Consider the following 21,859-nt stretch of genomic DNA (forward strand, 5'->3'; position numbering starts at 1 on the left):
TGTGGATTATCAATGACAACGTCTAAATGAACAGTTGGTTCCCCTTTGTGCCTCATTCACCAATCTGTACATTCCCAAAGACTACCAATTTTTATTTTCAACCCAGGTTAAACATACTCAGGAACCTGATGCCAAGTGCCACTCCAAATCCCAAAGTTAAATATAAATGATTTGGGGGTTGTCTATTGTTTTAGAGAATTCCTGGCAAGCTCCCTACAGAAAAATGAAAGTTGACCTCATTAAAAAATCATGTCATAATCACTGGCCCATTTTCTTTCTAGTTTTGGTGATGATATCCTTATATCAGGAAAGCAGAATTAAATTGTCAGATTCCTGAAGCACTTCGCCTTTGGACTTACCTGTGGAAATTGCTGAGTGGGAAGGGTCAGTGAACTGGGGCTCCAGGATTTGGTTCAACTTTGGCAGCCTGACAGAAACCATCCCCTGCCTTCCCACTGCTTTTTATGCAGCCCTGAGCTGTTAATGACCATCAGCTGTGGGGCCACCCCTCTGATCCGTTTTTGCCTGGCCTCCCGGATCTTCAGTTCTTTCAGGGCTACGGGGCTTCTATATTCTCCTGCTCCCTGGCTTCCTCTGCCTCAAGGATCTCCACCTCCCAGAGTGTTGCCAACTCAGCAGGAGTTTCCCTGGTGTGAGTTCTTTTGCTTTATGGCAACTGAGCTCTCACGTTTCTAATCTGGAGTCACCCTGAAATTAAGGTGCAAAAAACTGAATTTTGGAGACCAAAGGGATTTAGTGAAATTGAATTTCAGGTATTGTCTAGGTCTTCTTGGAGTTGATCGTGCTGTGTGGGGGCCTCCTGTCCATGGCTTTGGAGCAGTTTGATAATTTGAAATATCACTTAGCCATGATAGGTCCCTGGTACAGCCAGGATCCAGCAGATTTCTGAACTAGGTCTCCATCCAGTGCCATTCTCGAAGTTGAATCAACACCACTTACAAGCGATGTGACCTTGGGCAAGTTATTTAACCTCTTTGGGCCTCAGTTTCCTCAGATGTAAAATGGGAGCAATGATACTCCAGAGTGTTAATATAAACTTATAAATGAGATTTTTGTGTAACACATGGTAGATGCTCAATGAATTTCAGTCCCTTAACCCTACCCTTTACATTTTAAAGGGAATCTATTCACCTGCCTCACCTCTTGCTTAGTAGGCGGGGTGAGGCTTGGGTTGGTACCTCTAGGGTACCTCTAGGAAAGATGTTGGGTAATAGGAAGTCACAGGGATTGGTCTCTCTTTCTCAGATCCTAGGTTACACTGGTAAGACCAATAGATCCTCTGTCTGAATTCAGCTCCACTTCAGAGAATGCTTGCAAGTTCATTTCTGGGAAAAGCCTGTTAGTAAGCAAGACCAGGACTCCTCATTAACATACTGCAGCCCAGAACCTTGGAGATGACAGTAATTTAATCTTACACTATGGGGTAGAATGTGCTAGGCCATATATCTGGATTTTGTATATGGCTCTCAAGAGCAGAAGTACTTGTCACAGAACATGACATTACCAGGTCCATAGTCCAGATAATTATTTGCACAACTCCCAGCTCTTTGCAGCAGGAATCCTCTTATTCATGTTTATTTCCCTTAAGTGCCAACCATATTGCATATTGAAAGTGCTCATTAAATTGGATTAAATTAACTCAGTATCCCAGAGTATGACACTGAAGAAAAAGAAAGTAACTTAACACTGCTAGAGCACAAGATCTAGACTGACTAAAATAACCAGGAAGAAACCAAAGCTGAGCAGAATCTTTTCTATGTACCAGACTTTGCTCTATGTACCACATAACTTTTATCTGTGGACTTTCGCCATCTGTTAGAAAACAGTCATTTCACTCAAGAAGACTATCTTAGAAATATGTTGTTAGTAGTGTAACTGGCTAGAACAGTGGCTGGAATAGATAGTCTTGTTCCTGAAGCCATGCCTAGTTACCAGCAAGATAACCACCACCACCCCCACCCCCGACCACCACCAACCCCACCACCACCCCCCGACCCCCGGGATGTGTTAGGAAGACAGCAGTGTGTTACCAGTCATTCTGTGCTGCCTGGGAAGAGTGCTATTGCTTAGAATTTAACTTTCTCAGTCAATTATTACCTCCTCTTTGTTTTGTCCTCGATGTTTATAGAGTATTTGCTACTGTTAATTCATTAATTAAAATTCCCCTTTCCCTTAAGGCATAGTTTTGTTACTTTCCAGCTCATCATTAGTATGTTTGTTTGTTTGTTTTGTTTTGTTTTTGACTGAGAGCTGAAATGGAAGTGTTCTGAACTGGAGGAGAGAGGAGTAGAGAAAGTGATTTAATCTTAGAATGGATCGGGGTGTTAATAGACTGCTGATGAGGTTGTCTCCTCCACTAAACTTTAACTCCTGAGGGCATAGACTGTGTCTTATTCGTTTGTGTATCCCCCTGCCTAGTGGAGTTCCATGGTGGCTGTTTAATAAATACTTACTGATTAATAAATGTGTCAAATATAACCAACGTTGCATAAAGTTATAGGTGTAAAGTTGGTAGTATAGGTAATATGCACCAGAGAATCTCTGAAGAAGAAGAAATCACCTTGGGTCAGGATGGTCAAGGAAACTTCTGTGGAAGGAATAAGAAAGTTCCACGGAAGAATTTAACTCTCTGGACAGAGATGGGATAGAATGCGGAAAGGGTATGGGCTTCCAAATCACTTATATTCTGTGAACCTCAATTTCTCCTCTATCTAAACATTTATATTTAAAAAATGGGAATAGTAAACATATCATAAGTAAAGAGTAAATGAGATAGCTATATAAAGTAATTAGTACAGAGTGTGATGCACACAAAAGAATTTTCTTCCCTTTGTAAGTTACCTTTCTTTTACTAGCCTGTATAGTCATCCCATTGGATCTGAAAGCTGTCCTGACAGTATTCTGGAGTCCATGGTGTCATTTCCTTCACCAACCAAAGAGCTTTCTAGACATCAGTGGAGATATTCCCCTGGTGGAAGATACTTCAGAGAGGCTTTGTTCCTTCTCTAAGAAAAAATGAGATAAATAAGCATGCTAAATACTTTCTATTTTCAAACCTTGAGCACATATGACCATGTTGGACATGGGACACCTTTACTAGGCAATGCATCTCCAATTTTATTTCCATTTCCACCTTGAAGAACTTTATTATGGGAAGAGCTCTTGGAGACAATTTAGTACATCTCTTTTATTTTACATATTAAAAACCCCTCAGCCCAGAGCAATTAAGTGATTTACTCAGCTAGTTAGTGGAAGAATTGTGAACTATACTTGGGGGCTTTTGATTTCTTACCCAGTGCTCTTTACAACATATCAGGCTATTTCACATTTTCATCAACGCTGGCAACTCGGTTTTTTTGGGGCGAGGGGATTCAGAGACGTCCTATATGTGAGCTCTGGCTTGTCTATCAAATGACTAGGAGGATCAAGTGATTAATACAAATATAAGATATTCCTGATAAATTCATGACTCCTGACTTTTGTAATATTGGTTATTCTAGATGACTTCTTGGTCCTGCAAGACGACATTTTGTTATTTCCCAAGATATTCACTTTTTTCAAGTTTGAACACATTGTTAACATCTTCTAATTTTATATTCCAAATTTCGATTAAATTTTATCTGGAGACTCTGGGAGGGCTCACGCCAAGGAGTACTTCCCAGAACTTCTGCTGTCAGTGTCCTTGTCCCCACCGTGAGCCACAGCCACCCCCCTCCTCTGCAGGAGACCCCCCCAACACCAGCAGGAGGAGTCATTAATGAATTAATGTACCAAGTGAATCTCAGATATGTGGAGTGAAAAATATCTGTACTGACGCCCTCTGGCGACCTACACGCAGAGGCGGGGCCACATCCAAAGCTGAGCCCCGGGAGCTGTGAGAACAAAGAAGAGAAAGGGAAATCCCTCCCAGCAGCCTCAGAAGCAGCGGATTAAAGCTCCACAATCAACTTGATGTACCCTGCATCTGTGGAATACATGAATAGACAACGAATCATCCCAAATTGAGGAGGTGGACTTTGAGAGCAAGATTTATTATTTTTTCCCCTTTTCCTCTTTTTGTGAGCGTGTATTGTGTATGCTTCTGTGTGAGATTTTGTCTGTATAGCTTTGCTTCCACCATTTGCCCTAGGGTTCTATCTGTCTGTTTTTTTTTTTTCTTAATAATTATTTTTTATTTTAATAACTTTATTTTATCTTATTTTATCTTCTTCCTTTCTTTCTTTCTTCTTTCCTTCCTTCCTTCCTTCCTTCCTTCCTTCCTTCCTTCCTTCCTTTCTTCCTTTCTTCCTTTCTTTCTTTCTTTCTACTTTTTCTCCCTTTTATTCTGAGCCATGTGGATGAAAGGCTCTTGGTGCTGCAGCCAGGAGTCAGTGCTGTGCCTCTGAGGTGGGAGAGCCAACTTCAGGACACTGGTCCACAAGAGACCTCCCAGTTCCACATAATATCAATTGGCGAAAATCTCCCAGAGATCTCCATATCAACACCAGCACCCAGCTTCACTCAACGACCAGCAAGCTACAGTGCTGGACACCCTATGCCAAACAACTAGCAAGACAGGAACACAGCCCCACCCATTAGCAGAGAGGCTGCCTAAAATCATAATAAGTCCACAGACACCCCAAAACACACCACCAGACGTGGACCTGCCCACCAGAAAGACAAGATCCAGCCTCATCCACCAGAACACAGGCACTGGTCCCCTCCACCAGGAAGCCTACACAACCCACTGAACCAACCTTAGCCACTGGGGACAGACACCAAAAACAACAGGAACTACGAACCTGCAGCCTGCAAAAAGGAGAGCCCAAACACAGTAAGATAAGTAAAATGAGAAGACAGAAAAACACACAGCAGATGAAGAAGCAAGATAAAAACCCACCAGACCTAACAAATGAAGAGGAAATAGGCAGTCTACCTGAGAAAGAAATCAGAGTAACGATAGTAAAGATGATACAAAATCTTGGAAATAGAATAGACAAAATGCAAGAAACATTTAACAAGGACCTAGAAGAACTAAAGATGAAACAAGCAATGATGAACAACACAATAAATGAAATTAAAAATACTCTAGATGGGATCAATAGCAGAATAACTGAGGCAGAAGAACGGATAAGTGACCTGGAAGATAAAATAGTGGAAATAACTGCTGCAGAGCAGAATAAAGAAAAAAGAATGAAAAGAACTGAGGACACTCTCAGAGACCTCTGGGACAATATTAAATGCACCAACATTTGAATTATAGGGGTTCCAGAAGAAGAAGAGAAAAAGAAAGGGACTGAGAAAATATTTGAAGAGATTATAGTTGAAAACTTCCCTAATATGAGAAAGGAAGTAGTTAATCAACTCCAGGAAGCACAGAGAGTCCCATACAGGATAAATCCAAGGAGAAATACGCCAAGACACATATTAATCAAACTGTCAAAAATTAAATACAAAGAAAACATATTAAAAGCAGCAAGGGAAAAACAACAAATAACACACAAGGGAATCCCCGTAAGGTTAACAGCTGATCTTTCAGCAGAAACTCTGCAAGCCAGAAGGGACTGGCAGGACATATTTAAAGTGATGAAGGAGGAAAACCTGCAACCAAGATTACTCTACCCAGCAAGGATCTCATTCAGATTTGATGGAGAAATTAAAACCTTTACAGACAAGCAAAAGCTGAGAGAGTTCAGCACCACCAAACCAGCTTTACAACAAATGCTAAAGAAACTTCTCTAGGCAGGAAACACAAGAGAAGGAAAAGACCTATAATAGCAAACCCAAAACAATTTAAAAAATGGGAATAGGAACATCCATATCGATAACTACCTTAAATGTAAATGGACTAAATTCTCCCACCAAAAGACACACATTGGCTGAATGGATACAAAAACAAGACCCATATATATGCTGTCTACAAGAGACCCACTTCAGACCTAGAGACACATACAGACTGAAAGTAAGGGGATGGAAAAAGATATTCCATGCAAATGGAAACCAAAAGAAAGCTGGAGTAGCAATTCTCATATCAGACAAAATAGACTTTAAAATAAAGACTATTAGAAGAGACAAAGAAGGACACTATATAATGATCAAGGGATCGATCCAAGAAGAAGATATAACAATTGTGAATATTTATGCACCCAACATAGGAGCACCTCAATACATAAGGCAAACACTAACAGCCATAAAAGGGGAAATCAACAGTAACACATTCATAGTAGGGGACTTTAACACCCCAATTTCACCAAAGGACAGATCATCCAAAATGAAAATAAATAAGGAAACACAAGCTTTAAATGATACATTAAACAAGATGGACTTAATTGATATTTATAGGACATTCCACCCAAAAACAACAGAATACACATTTTTCTCAAGTGCTAAAGGAACATTCTCCAGGATAGATCATATCTTGGGTCACAAATCAAGTCTTGGTAAATTTAAGAAAACTGAAATTGTATCAAGTATCTTTTCCGACCACAATGCTATGAGACTAGATATCAATTACAGGAAAAGATCTGTAAAAAATACAAACACATGGAGGCTAAACAATACACTACTTAATAACGAAGTGATCACTGAAGAAATCAAAGAGGAAATCAAAAACTACCTAGAAACAAATGACAATGGAGACACGATGACCCAAAACCTATGGGATGCAGCAAAAGCAGTTCTAAGAGGGAAGTTTATAGCAATACAATCCTACCTTAAGAAACAGGAAACATCTCGAATAAACAACGTAAACTTGCACCTAAAGCGATTAGAGAAAGAAGAACAAAAAAAACCCAAAGTTAGCAGAAGGAAAGAAATAATAAAAATCAGATCAGAAATAAATGAAAAAGAAATGAAGGAAACAATAGCAAAGATCAATAAAACTAAAAGCTGGTTCTTTGAGAAGATAAACAAAATTTATAAACCATTAGCCAGACTCATCAAGAAAAAAATGGAGAAGACTCAAATCAATAGAATTAGAAATGAAAATGAAGAAGTAAAAACTGACACTGCAGAAATACAAAAGATCATGAGAAATTACTACAAGCAACTCTATGCCAATAAAATGGACAACCTGGAAGAAATGGACAAATTCTTAGAACTACACAACCTGCCAAGACTGAATCTGGAAGAAATAGAAAATATGAACAGACCAATCACAAGCACTGAAATTGAAACTGTGATTAAAAATCTTCCAACAAACAAAAGCCCAGGACCAGATGGCTTCACAGGCGAATTCTATCAAACATTTAGAGAAGAGCTAACACCTATCCTTCTCAAACTCTTCCAGAATATAGCAGAGGGAGGAACACTCCCAAACTCATTCTATGAGGCCACCATCACCTTGATACCAAAACCAGACAAGTATGTCACAAAGAAAGAAAACTACAGGCCAATATCACTGATGAACATAGATGCAAAAATCCCCAGCAAAATACTAGCAAACAGAATCCAACAGCACATTAAAAGGATCATACACCACAAACAAGTGGGGTTTATTCCAGGAATGCAACGATTCTTCAATATATGCAAATCAATCAACGTGATACACCATATTAACAAATTGAAGGAGAAAAACAATATAATAATCTCAATAGATGCAGAGAAAGCTTTTGACAAAATTCAACACCCATTCATGATAAAAAACCCTGCAGAAAGTAGGCATAGAGGGAACTTTTCTCAACGTAATAAAGGCCATATATGACAAACCCACAGCCAACATCGTCCTCAATGGTGAAAAACTGAAAGCATTTTCACTAAGATCAAGAACAAGACAAGGCTGCCCACTCTCACCACTCTTATTCAACATAGTTTTGCAAGTTTTAGCCACAGCAAGCAGAGAAGAAAAGGAAATAAAAGGAATCCAAATCAGAAAAGAAGAAGTAAAGCTGTCACTGTTTGCAGATGACATGATACTCTACATAGAGAATCCTAAAGATGTTACCAGAAAACTACTAGAGCTAATCAATGAATTCGGTAAAGTAGCAGGATACAAAATTAATGCACAGAAATCTCTGGCATTCCTATACACTAATGATGAAAAATCTGAAAGTGAAATCAAGAAAACACTCCTATTTACCACTGCAACAAAAAGAATAAAATATCTAGGAATAAACCTACCTAAGGAGACAAAAGACCTGTATGCAGAAAACTATAAGACACTGATGAAAGAAATTAAAGATGATACAAATAGATGGAGAGATATACCATGTTCTTGGATTGGAAGAATGAACATTGTGAAAATGACTCTACTACCCAAAGCAATCTACAGATTCAATGCAATCCCTATCAAACTACCACTGGCATTTTTCACAGAACTAGAACAAAAAATTTCACAATTTGTATGGAAATACAAAAGATCCCCAATAGCCAAAGCAATCTTGAGAATGAAAAATGGAGCTGGAGGAATCAGGCTCCCGGACTTCAGACTATAATACAAAGCTACAGTAATCAAGACAGTATGGTACTGGCACAAAAACAGAAAGATAGATCAATGGAACAGGATAGAAAGACCAGAGATAAACCCACGCACATATGGTCACCTTATCTTTGATAAAGGAGGCAGGAATGTACAGTGGAGAAAGAACAGCCTCTTCAATAAGTGGTGCTGGGAAAACTGGACAGCTACATGTAAAAGTATGAGATTAGATCGCTCCTTAACACCTTACACAAAAATAAGCTCAAAGTGGATTAAAGACCTAAATGTAAGGCCAGAAACAATCAAACTCTTAGAGGAAAACATAGGCAGAACACTCTGTGACATAAATCACAGCAAGATCCTTTTTGACCCACCTCCTAGAGAAATGGAAATAAAAACAAAAATAAACAAATGGGACCTAATGAAACTTCAAAGCTTTTGCACAGCAAAGGAAACCATAAACAAGACCAAAATACAACCCTCAGAATGGGAGAAAATATTTGCAAATGAAGCAACTGACAAAGGATTGATCTCCAAAATTTATAAGCAGCTCATGCAGCTCAATAACAAAAAAACAAACAACCCAATCCAAAAATGGGCAGAAGACCTAAATAGACATTTCTCCAAAGAATATATACAGACTGCCAACAAACACATGATAGAATGCTCAACATCATTAATCATTAGAGAAATGCAAATCAAAACTACAATGAGATATCATGTCACACCAGTCAGAATAGCCATCCTCAAAAAATCTAGAAACAATAAATGCTGGAGAGGGTGTGGAGAAAAGGGAACACTCTTGCACTGCTGGTGGGGATGTGAATTGGTACAGCCACTGTGGAGAACAGTATGGAGGTTCCTTAAAAAACTACAAATAGAACTACCATATGACCCAGCAATCCCACTACTGGGCATATACCCTGAGAAAACCATAATTCAAAAAGAGTCTTGTACCAAAATGTTCGTTGCAGCTCTATTTACAATAGCCCGGAGATGGAAACAACCTAAGTGTCCATCATCGGATGAATGGATAAAGAAGATGTGGCACATATATACAATGGAATACTACTCAGCCATAAAAAGAAATGAAGTTGAGCTATTGGTAATGAGGTGGATAGACCTAGAGTTTGTCATACAGAGTGAAGTAAGTCAGAAAGAGAAAGACAAATACCATATGCTAACACATATATATGGAATTTAAGAAAAAAAAATGTCATGAAGAACCTAGGGGTAAGACAGGAATAAAGACACAGACCCACTAGAGAATGGACTTGAGGATATGGGGAGGGGGAAGGGTAAGCTGTGACAAAGCGAGAGAGAGGCATGGACATATATACACTACCAAACGTAAAATAGATAGCTAGTGGGAAGCAGCCACAGGTGTGTAGCACAGGGATATCAGCTTGGTGCTTTGTGACCACCTAGAGGGGTGGGATAGGGAGGGTGGGAGGGAGGGAGACGCAAGAGGGAAGAGATATGGGAAAATATGTATATGTATAACTGATTCACTTTGTTGTAAAGCAGAAACTAACACACCATTGTAAAGCAATTATACTCCAATAAAGATGTAAAAAAAAAAAAAGAAAAAAAAATTTTATCTGAATTTAATTTATCAGTGTATTATAAAATTAATTAAACTTTAACAGTTTAGGGCTTCCCTGGTGGCGCAGTGGTTGAGAGTCCGCCTGCTGATGCAGGGGACACGGGTTTGTGCCCCATCCCGTGAAGATTCCACATGCCGCAGAGTGGCTAGGCCCGTGAACCATGGCTGCTGAGCCTGCGCGTCGGAGCCTGTGCTCCGCAACCGGAGAGGCCACAACAGTGAGAGGCCCGCATACCGCAAAAAAACCCCCAAAAAACCAACAACAACAAAAACCTTTAACAGTTTTAAACCATGTTTTTTTCCCTTAATAATTTTTCCCAGTGGATGTACCAGATTATTCCAAGAAATTCTTGAATACCTCTTTAGGCAAATTGGATGGAAACACATGTTCCTCAATTTTGTTTTCTGTATTTACTGAAGAATTATCTTCTCATTTTTTCTACCCTTAGAGGACAATTTACTCATTCATTCAACAAATATTTATTAAGTACCTGCTATGTGCCAGACTCCTTGCTAGGCAATGGGAATACAGTATTGAACAATGAAAACAATGGAAGTGGAGGGAGATGAAGAACAAACAACTGAAAAATGAAAAACAGAATCATAGCAAAAAATGAGAGTGCTAAAAAGAAAATGATTAGGATAATACCAAAGAGTAACTGGAAGGGGCTTACATTAGACAGGGTGGTCAGGAAAGGGTTCTCTAAGGGGGTGATGTTGAGATAAGACTTGAAGAATGAGAATGAACCAGTTATGCAAAGAGCTGGGAAAAGAGTGTTCTAAACAGAGGAAACTGCAAGTACTAAGATCCTGAGGCAGGAAGGGCTTGACATGTTTGAAGAGCAGGAGGGAGACCAACCTGGCTAGAGCATAGTGAACAAGAAGGAGAGAATGGGAGATGAGGCTGCAAAGACAGGTAGAGACTAGATCATTCAGGGCCTTGTCAGCCACAGTAAAGAGTTTGGATCTTAGCAACAGGAAGCAAAACGTTTTAAACAGGGTAGTGACATAATCTATTTTTTTCCTTTTTAAAAAAGTGGAGATATGATTAACATACAATGAAATATACAATAATCATACAATACACAATATACACATGCAATCTGCATGTGTAAAGTGTGGTTTTGAAAACTGCATATGCCAGTATAACTCACACCTTATCAGATACAGAACATTTCAATCAGCCTAGAATGATTCCTCAAGCCCCTCCCCAATCATTCCCCACCCTCCTTCATAATAACTGTTAGATTTCTTTCACACAGATTAGCTTCACCTATTCTAGAACTTTATATAATTGGAATCATACAATATGTACTCTTCTGTGTCTGGCTTCTGTCATTTAGCATAATGTTTTTGAGGTTCATCCACAGTTTGTATCAGAAACTTCTTCCTTTTTAATTCTGAGTAGGATTCCATTTAATGGATATACCACAGTTTGTTTCTCCATTCACCTGTTGATGAACATTTGAGTTGTCCACTATAAATAAAGCTGCTATGAATATCCTTGTACAAGTCTTTTTATATACATATGGCTTCATTTCTCTTGGGTAAATAACTAGAAGTAGAATTGCAGGTGTGTAGGGTTAGGTGTGTGTTTAATTTAATGAGAAACTGACAGACGTTACCAAAGTGGTTAAATCATTTTTACACTCCCATCAACAATGTGTGAGATTTCTGTTTGCTGCACATCCATCCTCACCAACATTTGGCAGTGACAGTTTTTCTTTTGTTGTTGTTGTTGTTATTCTAGTGGGTGTAAAGTGGTATCTCATTGTGGTTTAATCTGTGTGTGTGTGTGTGTGTGTGTGTGTGTGTGTGTTTAACATCTTTATTGGGGTATAATTGCTTTACAATGGTGTGTTAGTTTCTGCTTTATAACAAAGTGAATCAGTTATACATATACATATGTTCCCATATCTCTTGCATCTCCCTCCCTCCCACCCTCCCTATCCCACCCCTCCAGGCAGTCACAAAGCACCGAGGTGATCTCCCTGTGCTATGTGGCTACTTCCCACTAGCTATCTACCTTACGTTTGGTAGTGTATATATGTCCATGCCTCTCTCTTGCTTTGTCACAGCTCACCCTTCCCCATCCCCATATCCTCAAGTCCATTCTCTAGTAGGTCTGTGCCTTTATTCCTGTCTTACCCCTAGGTTCTTCATGACATTTTTTTTTCTTAAATTCCATATATATGTGTTAGCATACGGTATTTGTCTTTCTCTTTCTGACTTACTTCACTCTGTATGACAGACTCTAGGTCTATCCACCTCATTACAAATAGCTCAATTTCGTTTCTTTTTATGGCTGAGTAATATTCCATTGTATATATGTGCCACATCTTCTTTATCCATTCATCCGATGATGGACACTTAGGTTGTTTCCATCTCCGGGCTATTGTAAATAGAGCTGCAATGAACATTTTGGTACAAGACTCTTTTTGAATTATGGTTTTCTCAGGGTATATGCCCAGTAGTGGGATTGCTGGGTCATATGGTAGTTCTATTTGTAGTTTTTTAAGGAACCTCCATACTGTTCTCCATAGTGGCTGTACCAATTCACATCCCCACCAGCAGTGCAAGAGTGTTCCCTTTTCTCCACACCCTCTCCAGCATTTATTGTTTCTAGATTTTTTGATGATGGCCATTCTGACTGGTGTGAGATATCAATCTCACTGTAGTTTTGATTTGCATTTCTCTAATGATTAATGATGTTGAGCATTCTTTCATATGTTTGTTGGCAGTCTGTATATCCTGTGTGTGCTTTTTTTAATGAAATGTTTCCCATTAGAGTGGATTCTTTTTTTTTTTTCAATTTATTTATTTTGCTTGCACCTGGTCTTGGTTGCAGAAGGTGGGCTCCTTAGTTATGCTCGAGATCTCTTTTGTTGTGGCATGAATGTGGGATCTAGTTCCCTGACCAGGGATTGAACCCGGGCCCCCTGAATTGGGAGCATGGAGTCTTAACCACTGTGACACCAGGGAAGTCCCTAATTTGTGTTTTCTTGATGCATAATGCTGTTAAGGATTTTTTCATATGTTAATTGTCCACCTGTGCATTTTCCTTTATGAAGTGCCTGTCTCAGTTTTTATCCCTTTTTCAATTGGGCTTGTTTGTCTTTTTATTATTGAGTAGGAGTTATTTATATACAAATCCTTTGTCCTGTATGTGTATTGTGAATATTTCCTAGCCTAAGGTTTGCCTATTCATTTTCTTATCAGTGTCTTTTGAAGAAAAAAATTTTTTAAATTTGAGGTAGGAATAATTTTAAATTTATGAAAAAATTGGGAAAAATAAAAATAGTTCAGAAATTGCCTATATTTCCTTTACCTATGTTTACCTGTTAACATTTTTATCCATTTGCTTTATCATTTTCACTGTCTGTGTCTCTCTACACAGTCACACAACACATCTTGCCACACACACACACATAAACACAGTTTTTTTCTGAAGAGTCTGAGAATAAGTTGGAAGCATCATGGTCCTTTACCTCCAAATACTTCAGAGTATATTTCCTAAGAATAAGGATATCCTATGACTTAACCACCCGATGTTGATCAACTTCAGCAAATTTAGCATTGATATGAAACTTTAGTCAATTGTCCATACTCCAATTTTTTTTTTGATTTATTTTTGGCTGCGTTGGGTCTTTGTTGCTGCGCATGGGCTTTCTCAAGTTGCCGCGAGCGGGGGCTACTCTTCGCTGCAGTGCACAGGCTTCTCGTTGCAGGGGCATCTCTGGTGGCGGAGCAGGGGCTCTAGGCACGCAGACTTCAGTAGTTACGGCATGCAGGCTCAGTAGTTCTGGCTTGCAGGCTCTAGAGTGCAGGCTCAGTAGTTGTGGCACACGGGCTTAGTTGCTCTGTAGCATGTGGGATCTTCCAGGACCAGGGATCGAACCCGTGTCCCCTGCATTGGCAGGTGGATTCTTAACCACTGTGCCACCAGGGAAGTCCCCATACTCTAATTTTGTTAATTGACCCAATAACGTCAATTACGGAATTTCCCCCACCTCTCACACAAGATCCAGTCTAAAGTCAGGCACTGCATTTTGTTGTCAAGTCTCTTTAGTCTTCTTTAATCTTGAACATTTTCACAGCCTTTCTTTGTCTTTTATGACATTGACATTTTAAAAAATAGAACATTCCAAAAACACAGAAACAGTTTTCGTTTGTCTGATGTTTCCTTATAATTAGATTCAGGTTATGCATTTCTGATCAGAATACTACATAAAAGCTCTGTTCTCCTCAGAGTTTAATATCCATTAAGGCATACAATATCCATCTACCCATTATTTGTGATGTTGTGATCACCTGGTCAAGTTGTTTGATTTCTCTACTGTAGAGTTACTAATTTTTCCCTGATAACCAATAAACTATCTATGGGGACACACTTTAAGATCATGCAAATATCCTGCACCTCATAAAAATTTGCTCCTAGATTTAATATTCATTGATATTCTTGCCTGAGCTGATCTTTGTTATGATGGCTGCAAAATATGACTTCACAACCTCAGTATTGCCTCTGTATTTAGCAGTAAGCACTAGACGTTCTATTGTAAGCAACAGTATGTATGTATGTATAAATGTATGTATGTATCTATTTGCTATAAGTTGGGATTCATAGATTTCTATTTTTAATTGTGTATAATTTATTACTGTCTTTAATTATTTTGGTGCTAAAATTTCAAGATATTGTCATTATGAACTCCTTCAAGCTGGCTCTTTTGCCCTCAAGACACGTGCCCATTCTTATTTTGAGTAATTCCTTACTTTATAGCATAACAAGATGTTCCAGGCTCGTCTTGTACCTCCTGTGCCCCAGGTCTGGAATCAACCATTTGCCCAAGGAGTCCTGGTTATACAAAAAAAAATTTTTTAAGTGAACATACAGTAAAATTGACTTTTTTTGTGTGTACAGTTCATTTTAACACATGTATAGATTCACGAACAGAATACAGAACAGTTCCATAACCCCAGAAAGTTCCCTCGTGCTGTTCCTTTGTAGTCCTACTCCCCACCCTGCCCTCATCACTAACTAACCCCTGGCAACCACTCTTTTTCTCTCTATCACTATAGTTTTTTGTCTTTTTGAAAATGTGATAAAAATGGAATAGTACAGTATGTAAGCTGCAACATCTGGGACAGGAGATTCCTTTCTGGCTTTTGACTATGAATGCAATGTCTTTAATAGTTATAGAAATATTGAGGTTATCTATTTCATCTTGAGTGACTTTTGTGATTTTCAAGGAATTAGTCCGTTTCATCTAAGTTTTTGAATGTATGTGCATAGTTGTTCACAGTCTTCCCTTATTATCTTTTTTTTAATTTTTATTTTTATTTTGGCTGTGTTGGGTCTTCATTGCTACTCACAGGCTTTCTCTAGATGTGGCAAGTGGGGGCTACTCTTCATTGCTGTGTATGGGCTTCTCATTGTGGTGGTTTCTCTTGTTGCAGAGCATGGGCTCTAGACGCATGGGCTTCACTAGTTGTGGCTCACAGGCTCTAGAGGACAGGCTCAGTACTTGTGGTGCATGGGCCTAGTTGCTCTGCGGTATGTGGGATCTTCCTGGACCAGGGAACGAACCTGTGTCCCCTGCATTGGCAGGCAGATTCTTAACCACTGTGCCACCAGGGAAGTCCCTCTTATTATCCTTTTTTTTTTTTTTTTTTTGTGGTTCACGGGCCTCTCACTGTTGTGGCCTCTCCCGTTGCGGAGCACAGGCTCCGGATGCGCGGGCTCAGCGGCCATGGCTCACGGGCCCAGCCGCTCCGTGGTATGTGGGATCTTCCCAGACCGGGGCACGAACCCGTGTCCCCTGCATCGGCAGGCAGACTCTCAACCACTGCGCCACCAGGGAAGCCCCTCTCTCTCTTATTAAGAGTGTATAATCACTTTCATTACTGCTAATGGTAATTTGTATCTTTTGTCTTTGTCGGTCTTGCTAGAAGTATATCAATTTTACTCATCTTTTCAAAGAAGTGCTTTCTTTTCCTTCTTTTTTTTTTTTTTCTGTTTTCAGTTTCATTGATTCCTCTCTTACCTTTATTATTTCCTTCCTCTACTTGCCTTGGATTTAGTTTGTTCATCTCTGATTTCTTAAAGTGAAAGCTTAGTTTATTCATTTGAGATTTTTCTCCTTTTCTAATATAAGCATTTGGTGCTAAATTTCCCTCTAAGCATTGCATTCTAAAATTTTTGATTTGTTGTATTATTTTTGTTCAGTAAAAATTTTTTATAATTTCACCTGAGACTCTTTGATTTTTTTTGCTGTTGTTTTTATTAATTTTTATACTTTGACTTTTTGATTATTTAGAAACATGTTGTTTACTATCCAAATATTCGGAGATTTTCCTGTTATCTTTCTGGTTTTGATTTCTAGTCTAATTCCATTATGGTCCAAAAACATACTTTGCATGATATAAACTCTTTTAAATTTGTTAAGGTTAATTTTATAGCCCAGCATATGGCCTATCTTGATTATACTTTCCATGTATACCTGATTAATTTTTCCATGTACACTTGAAAAAAATATTTATTTTGCTGTTGTTAGATGGAGTAGTCTATAAATGTCAGTTAGATCCATTTGGTTGAGTTCTTCTATATGCTTACTAATTTTTGTCTAGTAGTTCTATCAATTACTGAGAAAGGAGTGCTGATACTTCAACTATAATTGTGGAGTCCCCCATTTTTCCTTTCAATTCTATCAGTTTTGCTTCATGTATTTTGAAACTCTTCTGTTAGATATATACACATTTAGGATTATTATATATTCTTGGTGAATTTACCCTTTATCATTATGTACTGACCCTCTTAATCCCTGGTAATTTTCTTTGTCCTGAGACTTTGTAGTTCTTAGTTATTATTTCTTCAAATAATAATTTGTCTCACTCCCTCTTGCAAGAGCACTGAATCACAACTAACTGCTGAACAATCATCGACAGGAATGCACTGGAACTCACCGAAAAAGATATCCCACATCCAAAGACAAAGGAGAAGATGCAATGAGATGGTAGGAGGGGCACAATCACAATAAAATCAAATTCCATAACCACTGGATGGATGACTCACAAACTGGAGAACAATTATACCACAGAAGTCCACCCACTGGAGTGAAGGTTCTGAGCCCCACATCAGGCTTCCCAACCTGGGGGTCCGACAATGGGAGGAAGAATTCCCAGAGTTGACTCTGAAGGCTAGCGGGATTTGATTGCAGGACTTCAACAGGACTCGGGGAAACATGGACTCCACTCTTGGAGGGAACACACAAAGTAGCATGTGCATCAGGACCCAGGGGAAGGAGCAGTGACCCCATACAAGACTGAACCAGACCTACCTGATAGGGTTGCAGGGTCTCCTGTAGAGGCAGGGGGTGGCTGTGGTCCACTGTGGGGACAAGGACACAGGCAGCAGAAGTTCTGAGAAGTACTCTTTGGCGTTAATCCTCCCAGAGTCCGCCATTAGCCCCACCAAAGAGCCAGGTAGGCTCCTGTGCTGGGTCACCTCAGGTCAAACAACCAATAGGGAGGGAACCCAGCCCCACCCATCAGCAGACAAGCAGATTAAAGTTTTACTGAGCTCTGCCCACCAGAGCAACACCCAGCTCTACCCACCACCAGTACCCCCCATCAGGAAGCTTGCACAAGCCTCTTAGATAGCCTCATCCACCAGAAGGCAGACAGCAGAAGCAAGAAGAAATATAATTATGCAGTCTGTTGAACAAAAACCACATTCACAGAAAGATAGACAAAATGAAAAGGCAGAGGACTATGTACCAGATGAAGGAACAAGATAAAACCCCAGAAAAACAATGAAATGAATTAGAGATAGGCAACCTTCCAGAAAAAGAGTTCAGAATAATGATAGTGAAGATGATCCAGGCCATTGGAAAAAGAATGGAGGCAAAGATCAATAAGATGCAAGAAATGTTTAAAAAAGACCTAGAAGAATTAAAGAACAAACAGAGATGAACAATACAAAAACTGAAATGAAAAATGCACTAGAAGGAATCAATAGCAGAACACTTGAGGCAGAAGAACGGATACGTGACCTGGAAGACAGAAGGGTGGAGTTCACTGCTGTGGAAAAGAAAAAAGAATGAAAAGAAATAAAGACAACCAACGAGACCTCTGAGACAACATTAAACACACCAACATTTGCATTATAGGTCTCTCAGAAGGAGAAGAGAGAGAGAAAGGACCCAAGAGAATATTTGAAGAGACTATAGGCAAAAACTTCCCTAACATGGGAAAGGAAATACCCACCCAAGTCCAGAGAGCTCAGAAAGTCCCATGCAGGATAAACCCAAGGAGAAACAAGGCGAGACACACAGTAATCAAATTGACAAAAATTATTAAAAGCAACAAGGGAAAAATGACAAATAACATACAAGGGAACTCCCATAAGGTTAACAGCTGATTTCTCAGTAGAAACTCTATAAGCCAGAAGGGAGTGGCACCATATACTGAAAGTGATGAAAGGGAAGAACATACAACCAAGATTATTATACCCGGCAAGGATCTCATTCAGATTCGATAGAGAAATAAAAAGCTTTACAGACAAGCAAAAGCTAAGAGAATTCAGCACCACCAAACCAGCTCTACAATAAATGCTAAAGGAACTTCTCTAAGTGGGAAACACAACAAAAGAAAAGGACCTACAAAAACAAACCCATAACAATTAAGAAAATGGGAATAGGAACATACATATTGATAATTACTTTAAACGTGAATGGATTAAATGGTCCAACCAAAAGACACAGGCTCGCTGAATGGATACAAAAACAAGATCCATATATATGCTGTCTACAAGAGACCCACTTCAGACCTAAGGACACATACAGACTGAAAGTGAGGGGATGGAAAAAGATATTCCATGCAAATGGAAACCAAAAGAAAGCTGGAGTAGCAATACTCAGATAAAATAGACTTTAAAATAAAGAATGTTACAAGAGACAAGGAAGGACACTACATAATGATCAAGGGATCAATCCAAGAAGAAGATATAACAATTATAAATATATATGCACCCAACATAGGAGCACCTCAATACATAAGGCAACTGCTAACAACTATAAAAGAGGAAATTGACAGTAACTCAATAATAGTGGGGGATTTTAACACCTCACTTACACTGATGGACAGATCATCCAAACAGAAAATTAATAAGGAAACACAAGCTTTAAATGATACAATAGACCAGATAGATTTAATTGTTATTTATAGGACATTCCATCCGAAAACAGTAGATTACACTTTCTTCTGAAGTGCACACGGAACATTCTCCAGGATAGGTCACATCTTGGGTCAGAAATAAAGCCTCAGAAAATTTAAGAAAATTGAAATCATATCAAGCACCTTTTCAGACCACAATGCTATGAAATTAGAAGTCAATTACAGGGGAAAAAAACATGAAAAACACAAATACATGGAGGCTAAACAATACATTACTAAATAACCAGGAGATCACTGAAGAAATAAAAGAGGAAATCAAAACATACTTAGAGACAAATGACAATGAAAACATGACAATCCAAAACCTATGGGATGCAGCAAAAGCAGTTCTAAGAGGGAAGTTTATAGCAATTCAATCTCACCTCAAGAAACAAGACAAATCTCAAATAAACAGTCTAACCTTACACCAAAAGGAACTAGAGAAAGAAGAACAAACAAAACCCAAAGTTAGTAGAAGAAAAGAAATCATAAAGATCAGAGCAGTAATAATTGAAATAAAAACAAAGAAAACAATAAAAAAGATCAATAAAACTAAAAGCTGATTCTTTGAGAAGATAAACAAAATTGATAAACCATTAGCCAGACTTATCAAGAAAATGAGGGAGAAGACTCAAATCAATAAAATTAGAAATGAAAAATGAGAAGTGCCAATGGACACTGCAGAAATACAAAGCATCATAAGAGACTACTACAAGCAACTCTATGCCAATAAAAGGGACAACCTGGAAGAAATGGAAAAATTCATAGGAAGGTGTAACGTTCCAAGACTGAACCAGGAAGAAATAGAAAATATGAACAGAACAATCACAAGTAATGAAATTGAAACTGTAATAAAAAATCTTCCAACAAACAGAAGTCCAGGACCAGATGGCTTCACAGTTGTAGTCTACCAAACATTTAGAGACGAGTGAACACCATCCTTCTCAACTCTTCCAAAAAATTGCAGAGGAACGAACACTCCCAAACTCATTCTATGAGGCCACCATCAGCCTGATACCAAAACCAGACAAAGATACTACAAAAAAAGAAAATTATAGGCCAATATCACTGATAAATATAGTTGCAAAAAGTCTCAACAAAATACTAGCAAACAGAATCCAACAATACATTAAAAGGATCATACACTATGATCAAGTGGGATTTATCCCAGGGATGCAAGATTCTTCAATATATGCAAATCAATCAATGTGATACACCATATTAACAAATTGAAGAATAAAAACCATATGATCATCTCAATAGATGCAGAAAAAGTTTATGACAAAATTCGGCATCCATTTATGATAAAAACTCTCCAGAAGTGGGCATAGAGGGAACCTACCTCAACATAATAAAGGCCATATATGACAAACCCACAGCAAACATCATTCTCAACGGTGAAAAACTGAAAGCATTTCCACTAAGATCAGGAACAAGACAAGGATGTCCACTCTCACCACTATTATTCAACATAGTTTTGGAAGTCCTCGCCATGGCAGTCAGAGGAGAAAAAGAAATAAAAGGAATACAAATTTGAAAAGAAGAAGTAACACGTCACTGTTTGCAGATGACATGATACTATACATAGACAATCCTAAAGATGCTACCAGAAAACTACTAGAGCTAATCAATGAATCTGGTAAAGTTGCAGGATACAAAATTAATGCACAGAAATCCCTTGCATTCCTATACACTAATGATGAAAAATCTGAGAGAAAAATTAAGGAAACAATCCCATTCACCACTGCAACAAAAAGAATAAAAGACCTGGGAATAAACCTACCTCAGGAAGTAAAAAACCTGTACTGAGAAAACTATATGACACTGATGAAAGAAATCAAAGATGATACAAACAGATGGAGAGATATACCATGTCTTGGATTGGAAGAATCAATATTTGAAAGTGACTATACTACCCAAAGCAATCTACAGATTCAGTGAAATCCCTATCAAATTACCAGTGGCATTTTTTTACAGATCTAGAACAAAAAAATCTTAAAATTTGTATGGAGACACAAAAGACCCCGACTAGCCAAAGCAATCTTGAGGGAAAAAAACAAAGCTGGAGGAATGAGACTCCCTGACTTCAGACTATACTACAAAGCTACAGTAATCAAGACAATATGGTACTGGCACAAAAACAGAAATACAGATCAATGGAACAGGATAGAAAGACCAGAGATAAACGTACACATCTATGTTCAACTAATCTATGACACAGGAGGCAAGGATATACGATGGAGAAAAGACAGTCTCTTGAATAAGTGGTGCTGGGAAAACTGGACAGCTACATGTAAAAGAATGAAATTGGAACACTCCCTAACATCACACACAAAATAAACTCAAAATGGATTAAAGACCTAAATGTAAGACCAGACACTATAAAACTCTTAGAGGAAAACATAGGGAGAACACTCTTTGACATAAATCACAGCAAGATCCTTTTGACCCACCTCCTAGAGTAATGGAAATAAAAACAAAAATAAACAAATGGGACCTAATGAAACTTAAATGCTTTTGCACAGCAAAGGAAACTATAAACAAGATAAAAAGACAATCCTCAGAATGGGAGAAAGTATTTGCAAATGAAGCAACGGACAAAGGATTAATCTCCAAAATATATAAAC

The 21,859-nt window shown here is 38.5% G+C and overlaps 1 long non-coding RNA gene across 1 annotated transcript; it reads right to left on the reverse strand.

Moving 5' to 3' along the window:
• Nucleotides 1-2,887: 2,887 nt before the first annotated feature.
• LOC307198738 lies at nt 2,888-17,390 on the reverse strand. Its single transcript, XR_013831685.1, has 3 exons — nt 17,357-17,390; nt 14,793-14,874; nt 2,888-3,026 (listed from the first exon to the last, which is right to left on the reverse strand). It is a non-coding gene; the product is annotated as an uncharacterized lncRNA (long non-coding RNA).
• Nucleotides 17,391-21,859: the final 4,469 nt, after the last annotated feature.

The sequence above is a fragment of the Stenella coeruleoalba genome (genome assembly GCF_951394435.1).
Source record: "Stenella coeruleoalba genome assembly, chromosome: 15".
NCBI lineage: Eukaryota > Metazoa > Chordata > Mammalia > Artiodactyla > Delphinidae > Stenella > Stenella coeruleoalba.